This window comes from Furipterus horrens, unplaced genomic scaffold (genome assembly GCF_987537825.1).
Source record: "Furipterus horrens unplaced genomic scaffold, mFurHor1.1.pri manual_scaffold_2, whole genome shotgun sequence".
NCBI lineage: Eukaryota > Metazoa > Chordata > Mammalia > Chiroptera > Furipteridae > Furipterus > Furipterus horrens.
In genome coordinates, this window is record NW_028327172.1 from 148212824 (window position 1) to 148223621 (window position 10798).

Below are 10798 nucleotides of genomic sequence, written 5' to 3' on the forward strand. Positions count from 1 at the left end.
TCAGGAACACACTCATTAGGTGGAGAGAAGTGTCAGGATTAGATGTTAACTATCTCCTACCACTTTCCCGCTCCCTCTCCCCTCAGATATTGCTCTCACTTCTCCAGGGTCCCTACGAGTAACACCAGCAGCTGGGCTGCAGCCAGAGGCCACCCTTGCCTTTGGACAGAGTTAGACAATCCCTCACTTTTTAAAGTAGGAGAATATGTGTCTTTGGCCATGTTGACAGCTTCTTGCTGAAAATATGCAGATAACAAATCTAAATATTAAAATAAGTCAGGAAAATAAAATGTTTATAGAGCAGCACCTGCTCTTTGTGAGGTGTGAGGCAAATGACTTGTTGTCTTAATGGCTGCAATTGATATTTGCCCAGCACTCCTTTTTTTTCCCAGAAAAGTGGCCAGAAGCAGAGGTCTCTTGTCTTTCTTGGAGACCATCAACTTTTACACAAAGCTCTGGCACCAAAAATGGGTTATGTACTCTTAGAACATCTGAGGCGCTTGCTGAGGCCAAGTTAAAAAATACAAGTGAGATGGAATAGGTTATATTTTACTTCCAACAGATGCTGCAGAATTGTTCAAAGCCCAGTAGCTTCAGAAAACAGGATATCCTTGAACCATGGAGTTAATTTGTCCCATGTGGTGTTCAGGATATCAAGGAATCAGTCCTAAGACAAGTTTATTGCCAATGTTCGTTCCTCCTCTCTCTCTTTCTCTCTTATTTTCTGATAACCTACACTATGTAAATGATCCTTCGGCCATCCTTCTCCAGTTCTGACCTCTTCACAGATATTTTTCTTCCTGACCTGTGCCAATGAGCTGATTATATGCTCAGGGCTTGAAATGTCTCTTCAAAATTAATCTTAACATTCACTTATAAAAGCAGTCTACAAAGTCCTTTGGATGAAGAGGAGTCAGAAACTATGTCTTCTGTTGAGTGGTATTTTGTCCTTTTTAGAAAACCAATTTAAAAAAACTAAAATTAAGCAAATGCCAAAGCAACAAAATAATGTAAACAAAAAAATAAAAATTAAAAAAAAAGAAAACCAATTTATTTTAAACAAATTTGTTTACATTTTTAAAAATGCACTTGATCTTCCTACATGAAGGGAATGGAGTTACTTATTATAAAGACCAAAAAAAGAAAAATCCCATTGGAGAAAAAAGGGAGATAACTCATAATTATTCAAGTTTGAATCGGCAGCTACTATCTGTTATATTGAAATAGTTGTTGCTCTCTCATGATTACGTTTTAGCTTTCCACATTTTTGGAATACCTCATCAGTAATTCTTGGCAATTTTTAAATTGAATTTATTGGGGTGACATTGGTTCACAAAGCCATACAGATTTCAAGTGTACAACTCAACAAAAGATCATCTGCACACTGCATCATATGCCCATCGCCTCAAGCAAAGTCTCTCCATCCCCATTTATACCTCCTTTGCCCACCTCTATCTCCCCCAAACCCCTTTCTCTCTTGCTATCATCACACTATTTGTCTGTGTCTATGTTTTATATTAAAAATTTATTTGCTTAATCCCTTCACCTTCTTTCATCCAATACTCCCTTCCCCTGCCCCTCTGACAGCTGTCAGTATGTTCCATGTATCTGTGCCTCTGTTTCTATTTTGTTCATCAGTTTATTTTGTTCATTAGATTCCACATATAAGTGAGATCATATGGTATTTTTCTTTCTCTGACTGGCTTATTTCACTTAGTATAATGTTCTCCAGGTCCATCCATGATCTCACATAATTTTTGTAGATCAGAATAAGAGGTGGGACCCCCCCCCCAAAACAATCTAGGAATTATCCTTGGAAGGGTGGGCCCCTTGTAGTACAGGTTTTCCCCAATAGGTTAGTGTTCTAGAAACCTATCTCTACCAGTGTACCAGCTGGCATGGTTGTGAAAGACTGCATTCAGACTCAGTGAATTATTTTTGAAGACTCAGTGCATTTGCCCATTTCATGATGGGTGATTCATGAGCGCACCTGCCTGTACTGCACTGAGTGTTGAGCGCTTTTTGACCAAAAACAGCATGACTCCCAAGCCCCACTCTACCTATTCATCCGATCTCACCCTAAGTGACTTTTTTTTTTGTTTGTTTCCCAGATGAAAAAAGTCCTCAAAGGGAAATGTTTTGTTGATGTGGAAGAGGGGGAACAAAAAATGGCAGAAGCACTAAAAGGCATCAAAATAGACAAGTTCAAAAACTGTTTTGAGCAGTGGGAAAAATGTCTTGATAGGTGTATTGCATCAAATGAAGAGTACTTTGAAGGTGACTGAAGTTTTAAAATGTAAGGATACATACACAATTTTTTAATAAATTCTGCTTTTTTTTTTTGAAGGTCCTCATAGTGTATTCACTTATTATCTCTGAGGTCAAGCAGATAGGAGCATTTTCTGTCACAGGTTTTCTTCAAAAACAATAAGGCTCAAGTAATACAGCAATATAAAGTAAATGCCATTATGATTTAATAGTGGCTTTGAAATGAAGTGGAAAGACCTTTGTTTAATTAATTCAGTCATTCATTTAGTAAACATTTATTACATGCCTGTCACCTGGCCCAACTGGAAGAAACATCTCTCTGTCACTCTGCACTTGCTAAACCTGAGGAATCAAACCATGCCATCACGGCTGCCATTTATTTGAGCTTGTACTACATGTGAAGCTCTGTGCTTAGGACTCTGTGCATATAACTTTACTTAATCTTCTGAACAAGCTATCCAGTTAGGTATCATTCCTCTCATTTTAAAAATCAGGAAGCTGAATCTTACATGACATATCTCTTTCAAGTAGTGGAGCAGAGTTGGTCCTACTTGGCTTAACTCCAAGTTTGGGCCTGGAATCACTTTAGGTCCCTGGTAAGTTCTCCTTCAAAAGAATACTGAGAATGCAGTAAAGATAAGAGGGTTGAAACTGAGGTAATCATGAAAAGTGTAAACTAAAGTCACTTTATATTCTTTATTGTTGGTTTCATTGTGGCTGCTGATTTATTTTTGGATCCCATTATTGCACCCCATTGTCACTTGTTTATTTACAAAGCCATCACTCCTTAATTTAAAACTATATAAACGTGTTGTTCTGGACCTTCAGCAATCAGTCCCTACTGCTCTGTAATACCTGCAGCATTCCAGGGCTTAGATAAATCTGACCTACCTCCTCCAAGACCTCCCTGACGACCCAGGCTACAGTGCTCTCCCCTGTCTTAGACTTCCAATCATAGTCACGCACACCTTTCACTGCATGCTGCTCCAGCACTATTTTCCTTTCCATGTCCAGAGCAGAGCCTCTCTCATACATTTCTTTTAAATCCTCTCTGGTGCCTTGCATGTGATATATTCCTAGTCGTCGTCGGCAGCCGTCCATCTCGAGAGACGATGATGTAGCTACACCATATATTCCTAGTAAATATTTGCTAAATGTAGGAACACAACTCACTGCTTTTGATCAACCAGAGAGGTGAGAGGTCTGGATAGCTTCATGGTATGTTCAGTTCTCTGAGAATAGCAAGACTGTGGCAGGTGGAAAGGCTCTACTGAAAATCACTGTCAGTTTGTTAATCCCCAAAGAGGCTAGCCTGAAAGAAATCAAATCCATGGTTCATAAAAACCAGATAAGTGTTTTATATGGAAAATAAATTAGCAAATTCACTGTCAAATTTCAAATGACACGGAAGCATGGAAAGTCACAGTTTAACTTCCTTAACAAACCTGTCACTGAGAGCCAGATGACAGAGCCTGTCAGAGAAACCATGTGTCACTTTGGAGACAGATTGCTCTCTGACATACAGCATGCATTCCCGGACCCATCCCTTAAGACTGGAAGAAGGGTGAAACCTCATAAAACCATTTGTCATTTGAGTGTACAGAAGTTTCCCTTCAATTCTGAGGTTATTTTGAAGCTGTATAGATTCCCACCTCTGAAAAAGAGTGCTTGTCATGGGAGTCTTTTATGGGAAGTAAAATATATTTAAAAATCTACTCCAATTTCATTGTTTCATGTTAATTTGGGGTTTTCCTCATGGCAGACATGTTATGAGTCAGACAGGGCAGACCCAACTCATTTTTTCTGTCATAAAAACTTCCCAAATCTGACCCTGGCTGCTAAGTGTATCAATGTAATGGGGAAGTAAGAATTGCCACACTAAATTTATGCCAAAATATTCCAAGAGACTCATAGAAATAATGATGAGACTATCATTATCAGTTATGAGCTAAGGACAATATTATGCTTATGGAAAGAAGTGCTGAGTGGAATAGATAAACTCATTCATAACTCATTTGTTCCACAACAAACATTTATTGTGCTGGAGAAACAATATGAAGTTGGCCACACCCTGTGTTGTGAGAAGGGCTGTGATGGAATTAGGTGCCTCGTAGTCCTTGAAGATTTCCATGAATTCCCTTCTGGAAAATCAATTTCATTAAGTCCTCAATTCATTACATCTCACATTGAAGAATCACATGCAAATAGATTATTGATTATTTTATTGATAACTGAGGAAATGGCACTTGGTCTCTCTGAGCAGCCCTGTTTACTAAACAAAGCCCTACAGTTTCCTTTTCTTTTTCAAACGAAACATCAGTTTACTGTGGGTTATGGATGAAACTTAAGCAGACAAAACTCCAACTTAAAAATAAAACCTTACTAATACAAAAGAAAGCGTGGCATACTAAAAGGAATAATAGTAATAATAATAATGGTAATATAATAACAATAAAGGGATTAGAGGTAGACAGATCTACACTCAACTCCTTGCCTCAGCTGTGTGACATAGGGTAGATTTCTTAGCTTGGCAATAGGAATTGGTGGCTAATACTATTGCTAATTATAATATCAGTAATGGAAGCCCTTAATTCATAAGAGCAATTACCCTCCAGAAGGAAGAGATTCCAGCTGCTCTGATAGTTTATCTGGGAGCTCTCTGGGATGCTGCAACACTAAGAGTGATTTGGAATAAAGGACTTCTTATATGGACTAGGTGATTGTATGCTACTGCTGTTGCCCCTGAACTTGGGGCCACCCTCAGCTCACATTAGGTCAGCAGAGCTAGCAGCTGGGCAGAAAATATGAAGGCAAATATAAGAGAGGGGGAATAAACAAACCCACAGGGACAACCTAGAACCTGCATTTCTCTCACTAACCCTGACCTTGAGTCACAGGAGACCTGGTAGGAGTTAGCAGCCTTTGCCTTGGAGCTGCATGCACACCTAGTCCAGGTCTCAGAAGTTGAGGCAGGAGATTTGATGGGAGTGGAAGGATCTACTGGCCACATGCTACTCCTCACTGACACAGAAGGCGAGCAGGTTATAGACACACTCTGCCGTGACACCTGGTGTCCTGCCCTCACCATCAGAGTGTCATGGTTGGTGTTTCGTTTCTGGCTTCCAAATCCAGTACAAATTTCTCCTGGCCAGGTCTCACCTGGAACCATGCTGGGAAGGGAATTCTGGAAACAGTTTCAGCTTAGCTTAGTTGGCACAAGACCAACAACCCTCAGTGGGAAGCATGCATTGCTTTGCAGCTGCACAGCAGGCTCTTCCATCTTCTCTAGTTTCCTGTCTCTCCTCAATCCCCCCCTTCCCCACTTTCGCAAATCTCTATAGAGTACTTACTATGTTCCAGGTATTGTATTTGGTTCAGGAGGAAAAGTTGTGAGATAAGGCAAGATATGGTACTTACCCTCATTACTGGTATAGTTTAATGGGTGGGTGACATTAATTAAATAACCCCACACATAAGTACAAAATTTCAACTATAGTTAGTGCCATGAGGGAGAGGGTATGTGACTGTTGAGAATGCACAAAAGGAGGATTTCACCTAAACTGATAAAGACACTTGAAACTTGATGATTAAAGTATCATTCTTTTAAAACCTACAGATTTATCTAGAAGCACTGATGATGCTATTGATTCTCATTGACTCCTAAGGGCAGTTTCAGACCACCATCATCATGAGTACACAATCATCATAGCGGCCCAAAAGGAGGAGGGCTAACGATTAAATCAAGATCTGAGTTTTGTTATCTGACAGGTTAACTTTTTAGGGAATTCCAGTTCATGTACTGACAGAGAGCTGAGTCACAGAGAAGGGGGACTGGAATGTAAAGGTCAAGTGCAACACCCATGTTGCTTACCCAGTGTCCCCAGTAGGACATCCTATTGAATGAATCATTTTTCAACTGTAAGACCTGGTACAACTCAGATTACTATACAGAAATGGGGCCTCAGCTGCGAAATGGATAAATTTTTGTAAATGACAAACTACTTTTTTCAAGGTAGCATAAAAATCAAAGAATAATTCATGAGACAGGAACTTGTTTTCTCTCTGCAGCCCTGGCATTGTCCCCACTGTGGGGTAGGTCCTCAGTGTGTATCTTGATCAGCTAGGACTGCTATAACAAAATAGCACGGGCTGGGTGGCTTCTAAACAACAAGAATGTATTTCTCAGAGTTCCAGAGGCTGGAAAGTCCAAAGTCAAGTTGCTGGCAGTTTCAGTCTCTGGGGAAGACCTGCTTTCTTACTCACCGGTGGCCATCTTCTTGCTGTGTCCTCATATGGTGGAAGCACTGAGGGATTTCTCTGGGGTCCATTTTATGAGGGCACTTATCCCATTCACATGGGCTCCACACCCATGACCTAATCACCTCCTGAAGGTCCTACCTCCTATACCATCACGGCGGACATTAGATTTCAACATACAAATCTGGGATAGGAGAGGTACAGACTTTCAGTCTATACCAGTAAGTATTAGTTGAATGAATGAATCCATTTAAATGACTGATTCGGTATCAGGACCTTCCTCATACACCAGGTATTCTGTAGCAAATGTTTCATCTTCTTCCAACAGCAGAAACCATATAAAAAATTTCATGCTTGAGACAAGATTTGCCCAAATCAAGGTCTCCTATCTGGGGTCTTCCATTGCCTTGAGCGCTGAGTTGGCTTTGACCCTCAGCTCTGTAATAACATTTAGGTTCTCCTTACTTTGGTGGGGAGAGTTGTCCAGATTTGCCTTACCCCTCAGTCACCACCTCTGACTCTTGCACGCCCCCAACCCCAACTTTGGTTTGCCCCAACACTCAGTTTGCAGAGAAGGTTTTCTGTTCTTTGGCCCTTTGTCTTATCTCTCATCTTACTCTTACTATTCATTCCCCATGTGACTACAGTTACCATGCCAGCTGAGGACCAGCAGGCTAAAACAACACATGTGCACATTGTCTGATGTCTACAATGGTAGGTGCTGCTGAATGGTGTCATCATAGATGTCTCAGGAGTGATATTCCAGAGCCACATTATCCAGATGCAGAGTGTAAAAGCTTATCCTATTTCCTAAATTCTTTTTCTTTTTTTGGAAATTAGATGCTAGCTTAATTTTTTTAAGTAGTATTTTTGCTTAAAAAAAGAGAGAACTTTTGATCATAAAAGTATAACATGTTTATTATAGGTAATTTGGAAAACATAAGATGTTATTAAGAAGGCACATTATCTATGACTTACTACCTAGAAATAATCATCATTATCATTTAGACCCTGTTTAGATGCTGCAAGGTAGGAGCCATGACTTATAATATATGTGGCATATAAACCACAGGAAGTACTTTCTTCCTCTTCAAGGGGACTGCTGAACTTGTCTCCTCCAGACAGCTCCAGAGCTGGGCATTACAGTCATGGTTGTAAACCATTTTCTCTGCTATTGTCAAAGCATCTTCATAAAGCACAAATCTTATCTGTCACTTACCTGCTTAGGTTGCTTCCCATTGGATCCCTGTACCTTCCAGATAAAACTCATTCTCTTAGCACAACACAGAAACCTCTCTTCCTTCCTTCCTTCTTTTCTCTTTCTTTCAGCTTTATTGAGGTATAACTTACATACAACAAAATTCACTGACATTACATGTACATTTCAATTAATTTTGACAAATGTGTTTTTCCATGGAACGACCACTGCTACGATTAGGATATAGGACAATTTCCCTTTGATTCCACACCTTTCCCTTGTCTCCTGTCCCTGGAAACTATCTGCTTCATGTCACTGTAATTTTGCCTTTAAAAGAGAATTTTATATAAAAGGAATCATAGAGAATGTAATGTTTTATGTCTGGCTTCTTATCATTACCATAATGCTTTTTATATTTATCCATGATATTACATGTGTCAGAAGTTTGTTCTTTTTAATGGTTGACTAGTATTTCATTGGGTGGGTCTATCACAATTAGTTTGTCTGTTCATCAGTTGGTGGGCATTTGAGTTATTTTCAGTTTTTCACTATTCCAAATAAAGCTGCTAGTAACCTTTGTGCGCATGTCCTTGTGTGAGTATGTGTTTTCATATCTCTCAGGTAGCTTCCTAGGAGCAAGGTTGCTGCATTGTATGCTAAGTGTGTATTTAGCATTATAAGACTCTTTAAAGCTGCTTTCTATCGTAGCTGTACCATTTTATGCTCCCTTACTAGCATTTGAGAGTTCCAGTTTTTCCAAATCCTCACTAACATCTGGTATCACCCATCTTTTTAATTTTAGTCATTCTAGTTGGTTACCCAGGTTGTTTAAACCCACCCTCCAGGTGGCCTCCTCTCACCCTAGTCATACAATTCACACTCATTTCTGGATACAGCTACTCTCTCATGCTGTTCCCTCAAGTGACCAGCTTTCCTATGGGAGCTCCCTGCCCTTCTTAAGACTGAATGAGAGTCCTAGCTCTAGGACTCACAGTATCCTGAGCTCATCCACCCTCTCTATATTTGTTGGGGTTTTTTCCAGTCTTCTCCTCCCAGCTCAAAGTTCAGTGCAAGAGTGGAGAGTGGGAAGTTTCCACATCTTTGTACCCCAGTGTTTACCACAGAGTAAACAATTATTTATTGAGTGAAAGAAGGAACAAACAAATCTTAAGACTTTAATGAGTTTGTAATTGACAGGATTCGCCCTCCATCAAAACTTGCATTCAGATACCCTTTAAAGAATACATTTGTGTACATTTTCTTTCCATGGGTGCCTCACTTCCATTTGTAAGAAACCAAGTGAGGCATCCAGCCCCAGACTATGAGATGCAACATGGAGTGGGCCTTAGCTCTGACTTTACCCACTTTGCCCATGCAAAAGTGTTTATTAAACACTCACCGAGTGCAAGCATTTTGGCTGGGTTCTGAGGGTACCATGGCAGAATGGCTCCAGGGGAGGGAGGAACATGAGTGGAACAGTCAGGCGAAGCTGTGTGAAGTAAGTATAACTGGATAGATGGAGAGGCAGGAAAGGCATTCCTGGTCGCAGAGTTCCTGCTCACAGAACTGGAAGGTGGACCTAGTCTGACCCTAGTCTCTGTTGAGAATTGTAGCATATGTTATCAGAGGGGTTCATGCCAAGTGGGGAAAGCTCTAGAATGCTTGGTGAAGGGGATTAAATTTTGTGTTAGATGAGGGGCTGGAGGAAAGGTGGGGGCAGATTTATTTATTTTTTAACTTAAAAAAATTATTTATTTTCAGAGAGAGGGGAAGGGAGAGAGAAAGAGAGGGAGAGAAACATCAATGTACCAGAGAAACACGGCTGCCTCTTGTATGCCGCCAACTGGGAACCGGGCCTGCAATCCAGGCATGTGCTCTGGCCAGAAATCTCACTAGTGACCCTTTAGTTCACAGGTTGGCACTCAATCCACTGAGCCACACCAACCAGGGCTATTTATTTATTTTTAACAGGGAAGGAACATGATGAAGTAAATATTTTAGAAAAAGATTCTGATAACCATTTGAGCCAAAGGCCAGGGAGCCTGAGTCAGCCCAGAGCCATCTTTCATGTTTGTGGTAAGCAACAGTAGCTTTCTGGGCTCCTAGACTCCCCCAGAAATCTTTCACATCTTTGGCAGCTGACCTGGTCCCCACTCCGCAGGTCTGTTTCCCCAGAATGTTCACTGATACCATAGGTCTGTTTTTTTTGTTTTTGTTTTTTTTTAAGTTACATGTAATCTCAAATTGGAATGGCTTTCTTTCTGTCCTGGCCTCATTACCAAAGTAAAGCTATTGTGGAACAAGTCTAGTTTCATCCGACCATACTAGTTATCCGTCAGATAAGAAAAATTAACATTGGTAAGGTGAGTTGGAATTTACTGGACATCTAGGACATCCTAGATACTTGGGAAATGTGACTTTCAGTAGGCATCTTGGAAAATTATGAGTATGACCATTTAAAACTATTCTCTGTAGGCAGGTCACCAGGACCCTGAAGAGAGGACTTGTACCGTTATGCTTGGTGGCTCACAGACTTCGGTGGAAGTAGAGCAAGACCCTGGGGGCCTAGGTGTGGGGCCTGGGGTGGAAGTCATTCCAACTGAAAATTCAGATGGTACCCTCTGCACCACTGCATTCTTAATCTGTCCTCAGAGGTCATAGGCTTCCTCTCTGAACCTGCCATATTTCCAGGAAATAGTCATCTTTACCTCTCACACTAGGAAATCCCCACTGGAGGAACCCAGGTGAATAATAATCTGTGAAGATCCTCCTTTGGCAACGTAGGCTTTATTGCTTCTCAGACAGGTGGGAACAGCACGCAGCTGATAGGAGTGAGGGCCATAGAGCTGTAGGCTAGGGCAGCATGGTGGTTCTCTTATTTTGATGGTCATCACCATCACCTTTTTGTTTCTAAGCTGTTAGAGCAAATACAAAACACTATAAATTCAAATAAATTTGAGAGGATGCCTAGTCCCTGCATGGAGCCCTGTGTCTGGACAGGCCTCATCTGGTCCTTCTGATGGGGACTGGTTAGTTCCTGGCAAGGCTGCCAAAGGAGGTGGTAAGCCTCAGACC

At 40.9% G+C, this 10798-nt stretch overlaps 1 pseudogene; it reads right to left on the bottom strand.

Annotated features, from left to right (window-relative positions):
• Positions 1-7511: 7511 nt before the first annotated feature.
• LOC150019697 (U6atac minor spliceosomal RNA) lies at positions 7512-7653 on the bottom strand (annotated as a pseudogene).
• Positions 7654-10798: the final 3145 nt, after the last annotated feature.